The following is a 6,268-nucleotide window of genomic DNA, read 5'->3' as shown; positions in this document are numbered from 1 at the left end:
TCTCTCTCTTTCTGAGACTTGTTCTCTTATTTCCTTGTTCTATTTAAACTCTAAATCCATACAGAAGGTGTTCACTTTGTTGATAAGGTGATAGATAGCTAGTATTCAGACTATCAATATTTTTACTTTCATGACTAAGCTAGTACTAAATATCTGATTCATCAGGAATCCAACCAGTTTTCATTTCTTTGAAAACCTACAAAAAGTAAAGGAAATGTGAATTGTGTATGTGAGAAAAATGTGAATGTCAGTTTTTTTGTTTGATAATAAAAGTAATCCTTCAGGTCTGACTTGTTTTTTCATAAAGCAAAACAAAATGCCTGTAGAGTTGCTATCAGCTTCATTATAGTCAAATACGCCCTCTTGCTCACATTCCAAAGGTGCTTCCTTTAGCATTTCTAGGCAAATATTCAGTCACATGTTTATATGTAGTGAAGATATCAAGTTTCTTTAAAACATTATTATTTTCTTCCAAGAATTCCCTGTGCTCATGTGGCTCTGTTTCGTCAGTAGGTCAGATAACAGGCAGGGCCTAGGCTCAGCTAGTCATTTTTTGCTTTTCTAGCCTGGTTAAATATAAACCCTGGAAAAGACTCCAGATTCTAGGGACTGTTATTGAGTCATTACAAAAGTCACCCTGGGAAGATATTGGCCATGTGACTGGCCTGTGAAAGAAGGCTCTTTGTGCAGTACAGTGTGGCCACAGGTCTCAGATGGTGTGGGTAAATGGATTACATACCACATCAATGATAGAGAATCAAACCCCCGACAACTGGTGGAGCCAGCAGGCCATGTGCCCAAACCGTAGTCACGGCATTAACATGGCACACAAGACAAGCAGCTGACGGCTTCCACAGCACATCTGTTGGATAGCATATTTATATCTATTCGTCTATTGTGCCTGTGATTATTAACAAATAATCATTTTATATGCTCCTGAATCTGAAAGTTGATTCTCAAGATCAGCTCAGTAGATGCATGGTGTATTTAAAAATCTATTTAAAAGTTTAATTGGAATAAATGATTCACACAAGCACCTGCAAACTTACATTTCAATTGGATTAAGAATGGTGAAATAAACTTTTCCAAATACAAATGAGGGAACATAAACACTTGATCAGAACGAAAAATGAAACTGGAAAGGTTTGCATGTATGCAATGATGTTGAAATGATGCAGTGATGCATAATGCCTTCTGATTGTTCTTGCTGAATCTATTAAATTGATGTCATAAAGTTCCATTTGCCAACATCTTGTTTGAAAATAGGAATGAGAATTTTTCCCCGGTGAAAAACGTGCACAAACATTTTTGGTTACTCATTTTTTACTTAACAGTTAATTTTTAGTACTATTTAAAGTAAACAAGATGACTATGCTATTTTGACACATCATAAAGTTGAACTAAAATATACCTTTAAAATACTACTGTAATATTTAAAAATATATATTATACCACTTTTAATACATGACTAACCATCTTTTATTGCACTTTTAAATATGCTATCTGTACAAATAAAATACACTTATATATTCTGTAAAATATAGCAATGATACATGTTATAACAATGATACAATGTCTCCTATGACCCATGAAAAAATCAACATTACTGTAAGTATTCAATCACACTTTATTTTAAAGTGCAGTTCTCGCTATTAACAAACCAACAACTATTATTCGTTCATTTTCTTTTTCAGCTTAGTCCTTTTATTAACCCTTTAGCCAGCACGCAGACGCACTGGGTCGTTGGTTTCCCACATGTCAATGTTTATGAATAGATTACACCACAAAGAACAAGTAATCTTGACAAACTGTATATCAGTTTAAAGCTACAACCCTCAAGCAGCCATTGTAGCAAGATTTTTTTTTCAATGGAAAGCTTATAGCTTAAAGCTTTTTTTCTCATGACTTCATAATGTATAACTTTTTATATTTTTTAACATGTAACTTTACCACAGTAAAGCTCAAAGTGTCTTCTTTCCAATAATAAATAATTTGTGTTTGTAGCTTACTAGAGTCAAGAACTGCTGCTATTTAAAATTAGGTAGGAGTAAATCCCTAAAATTAAGTGCTGGCTAACCGTTTAAACCACCTAATTCACCGTTACTGCATGTCTTTGGACTTGTGGGGGAAACCAGAGCATCTGGAGGAAACCCATGCAAACACAGGGAGAACATGCAAACTTCACACAGGAATGCGAACTGACCCAGCTGATGCTTGAACCAGTGACCTTCTTGCTGAGAGGTGAGAGTGCTACCCACTGCACCACCGTGCTGCTCCAACAACTATTATTTTTAGCTAAATTAATGACTAATGTCCTGCTTATTTGTAGTTATCTATGCAAATCAGTGCACACAAATAACTTGGACTATTTGGACTGCCATCATAGACAATGATAAACTTAAAACTCTTGTGCATGAACTTTTGCTATTTATACAGTTGAAGTCAGAATTATTAGCCCCCCTGAATTATTAGACCGCTTGTTTATTTTTCCCCAATTTCTGTTTAACAGAGAGAAGATTATTTTCAACACATTTCTAAACATAATACACTGTTAGACATTTCTGTAAATTACACAGTTATTTACTGTATTTCACCCAGTGTAATACTGCAAATTCCTTTCCCGCATTATGGGAATTTAGTGTGACGTCGAACAACATATACAGCGATGTACTGTATTTGTAAAAATTCGTGTATTATACTGTATTTTCCACAACTGCTTCAACGCCACCTTGCGGCGATTCGACTACTCTGCACCACATTTTGCCTGAGGACCCTGGAGCAATTCTGGAGGACAATTTATTAGTGTGCCTGAAGAACATACTGGATTTAACAAACTTTACTCTGGTAAGCTGAGGCAGTGTTTCATTTTACAGAATGTTTTGTGGACGAGAATAGAACAAAGTAAAGTATAAAGTTGGCTATTATTATTTTCTCTGGCTTGGCGTTATTTCGCCCATTTGAGAAATATATCATCTATTAAGATGTTACCTTTATTTAATTTATTACATTAACACTACTATTACTTTAAATAAGACTGTTTATGACTATTAGCCATTGTTCTCGTCATATCTTTTTATTTATTTACATAGGAACCGGTGTTGCAGCGGGTTTTGGTTTAGGAGGGAACCAGAGGTATGCAGACAGTTTTGGAGGACACTTAGCACGACACAACGGTCCGGCAGAGAGTGTTTTCCCCCAGAAGAATATGAATGAAAGACCAACAAATAATCCAGGTAAAAGCGCGTCTGCCTGTGCTGACAACACTCGACATTGATTTGAGCACCTCTATTAGCATTTGTTTGCTCGGCAACATTGGCTGAAGCGATCTTAAAATGGTAACGTTAATGTTAACTGTTAGCTAAACTGAGCTAAGTTTATACTGAATTGGACTCAAACTCATTTTAACGTGCAACGTTTAACTTATATTGATTTATACTATATATATTAGATGTTGTGAACTTATTTTTCTCTGGTTTAGAGTAACTTATAACGTTAGCTTGAGAAAATAACATCACGACGTAACCTATATGAACGCTAACGTAAATCAATAACGTTACAATATGCATAGAGGTAAAGTTGGTTTTATATTCGCACATTCGTTCATTTAGAAGACTCTATACTGTTTACCATGTTACTTTGAATATTCGATCAGAATTAGCATGCCAGTATGACTTGAAATCAACATTAACACTGTTTATTTGACCGTGAGCATGTTGTACTTTGATAGTCATTATGTTAGCTGCTAAAATGATTTCGCTATTTAGAGTTTGCAAATAATACTTTTATGAAATTAAATTATTAAGGGGGAAGTCTGAATCTGCTAATATAAAACCAATTTTACCTCTATGCATTATAACCACCTTTTTGCTATTTATTGTTTGCTAATTATTTTTTTTATCACAACTCTTGACATTTGGTTTAACATAATTGTTACCATTATATTTTTTTCTGTTTAGATATGGCACTGGCACAGCAGCAGGTTTTGTCTGAAGAAACAAACAGCATTTCAGAGGAACATCTTGATCAGCACAGCCTTATGCTTAAAAAATAAGCAAGACCAGTAAGCAACCAAGGTAAACAAATAAAAAAAAGTTGTGTGGAGGTTGTGGATTGTAGCATGGTATTCTTATCTGTATTTTTGGCTTTTTTATGGTCTCAATATAGAATACTGAGAGCCTGCCTGTGCAAACTGGACCTCATACAACAGTAAGTACTGTACATCTATTTGTTTCTCAATATATTAACGTTACTTTTAATACAAAATGTGTCACATGTTTAATTGCTAGCTAAATAAAAAAATCGTTTTCCCTTTTTTATTAAACCATTTAGTAGTTTTTTTTTCATCTTTGTTTATAATATTTTTGAGCAGATTGAGGTCTGTCATGGGTCAGACATTTCAAAATACAATAATTAGTATTGGGATACATGCATTTGTCTATGTATTAAATGTCTTTTTCCCCATTTCATGTTGCCTAAATATTTTGTAATAAATAAAATAATAAAATTTTTTGTATAAATAATTCCAGAGGATGAAACAAAATGCACAGCAACAACCAAAGTGAGCCAGAAGATAGCAGGAGAAGTACTGAAGAGAATGACAACCATGAACAACAGTGAGTTATCCTTCTTTCACCAGCTAACTGAGAACTTGGATTAGGTGAGACACTCTCAATAATTGTATCAGTATTCAGTCAGTTTTAGTTTATTAGGAATACATAAAACAAATAGTCTAATCTGTCCTGCAGTGAATCAACCCATCACAAATGCTACAATGTTTTTGTAAAACCTTGTTAGGGAAAAAAATAAACAGGACATTCTGGTTAGTTATCTTTTAAACATGGTAGTGAGCAGGTTATGAGCAGGAGCCAGTTGCTCAGTACCAGCTGAAAACTACCCCAACCTAGCTGCCATGCTTCAAAATAATTAACCAGTATATGATTTATTTTTTTTAAACAAGCTTCTTCTATGCTTATGTTAGTCTGTTTGTCCTTATCCAGAGTTCTTCATAATCCTGGACTGGGCCAAATCCTGACCAGATGCTGTGGTGGTCATGGAGGAGTGAATCCTAAAAGACACATGTGATCAATGAGTTTCCGCATTGATCCAATGGGCCAGCCTGACCACCCGCTGGTGAACTTTCAAGCCTCCGGTGCCTAGACTGCGGCCTTGCACAAGTTTGGCTAGAGGAGAACTGGTCGTGCCCAAATGAGCCTGGTATCTCTCAAGGGATTTTATTCTACACTTTCGTCAGTTGGTGAAGTTTGTTCCATGCCACTGTCGCCACTGGATCGCTTGGCTACGATTGGTGGATCGGTGGATTTGCTCTTCAGTGTTTGGACTTTCAGCAGTGACATTTACTGCTTCAATTCTGAAAACTGGACTGAAGCAGCTTCAATTTATAAGAACTTCTATGTTAAGCTGCTTTGACATCATTGATCTACATTGTAAAAGTGCAATAGAAATAAAGATGAATTGCATTTGAACATGTGAATTCAGACCTTGTTGAGCATTTGACACCAGAACTAGTAATTTTTTAAAGTTGGGTTGTTTCTGAGTCGGCTAATAGTTACAAATATTTATTTTTCCAACAATATGCAATTCAGAAGTTTAAATTTTTATTGTACATGTATATGTGCTTTGTGTGATTTATTTATTTTTAATGTGTTGATTTTATTGCTTAATGTAATTTTCACACATTTTCCTTAAATGCTTTAAGCATTATTAATGTTTTAAAGAATGGAATATTTTGTAATTGTGTCTGGTTTAATGTCAGTAGTACTTGGTACAATTGGGGTTTTTTTTCTCAACAATATGCAGGTCAGACACTTAAATTAGTTTTGTACATGTATGTTAATGTGCTTTGTCATTTTCAATGTTTTTTTTTCTTAAAATAAAATATTTTGAATGATTGAAATGTAATGTTTTTACACATTTTAAGCTTGTTTTAAGCATCTCCAATGTTTTAAATAAAGAGTGTTTATTTTGTTAATATTTTGTAATTGTGTCTTTTTTAGGTCTATAGTATTAAAATAATATTAATAAAATTATATTATAAAATATTTAGGACAAAATTAAAAGGTTTACAGTAGCTAACTGTTAACTTAGGTTTTTACAGTAGTTAACCATTTTCAGACACTACAGTAACATGCTGTAAACGGATTTACAGTTGTATACTGTAAATCTAAAATACAGTAACTTACTGGCAACAGTGTTGCCAGTAAGTTACTGTAAAAACCCTTTGAAATGTCTAACAGTGTAGTTTTATTAA

General features: G+C 34.1%; 1 long non-coding RNA gene across 3 annotated transcripts; it reads left to right on the top strand.

Moving 5' to 3' along the window:
* The first annotated feature begins 3,128 nt into the window (after nucleotides 1-3,128).
* Nucleotides 3,129-5,989, top strand: LOC147840851 (uncharacterized). 3 transcript variants are annotated; one of them, XR_015507747.2, is made up of 5 exons: nucleotides 3,129-3,233; nucleotides 3,957-4,060; nucleotides 4,165-4,206; nucleotides 4,527-4,613; nucleotides 4,998-5,989. It is a non-coding gene; the product is annotated as an uncharacterized LOC147840851 (long non-coding RNA). The 3 variants fall into 3 exon arrangements; XR_015507744.2 differs by having other exon boundaries at nucleotides 3,957-4,073; XR_015507746.2 differs by having other exon boundaries at nucleotides 3,957-4,073; nucleotides 4,527-4,657.
* The last annotated feature ends 279 nt before the right edge of the window (nucleotides 5,990-6,268 follow it).

Source organism: Danio rerio, chromosome 14, assembly GCF_052040795.2.
Source record: "Danio rerio strain M-AB ecotype USA chromosome 14, GRCz13ab, whole genome shotgun sequence".
Lineage (NCBI taxonomy): Eukaryota > Metazoa > Chordata > Actinopteri > Cypriniformes > Danionidae > Danio > Danio rerio.
The sequence above is the reverse complement of the archived record's forward strand: the minus strand, read 5'-3'. Positions and strand labels throughout refer to the sequence as shown.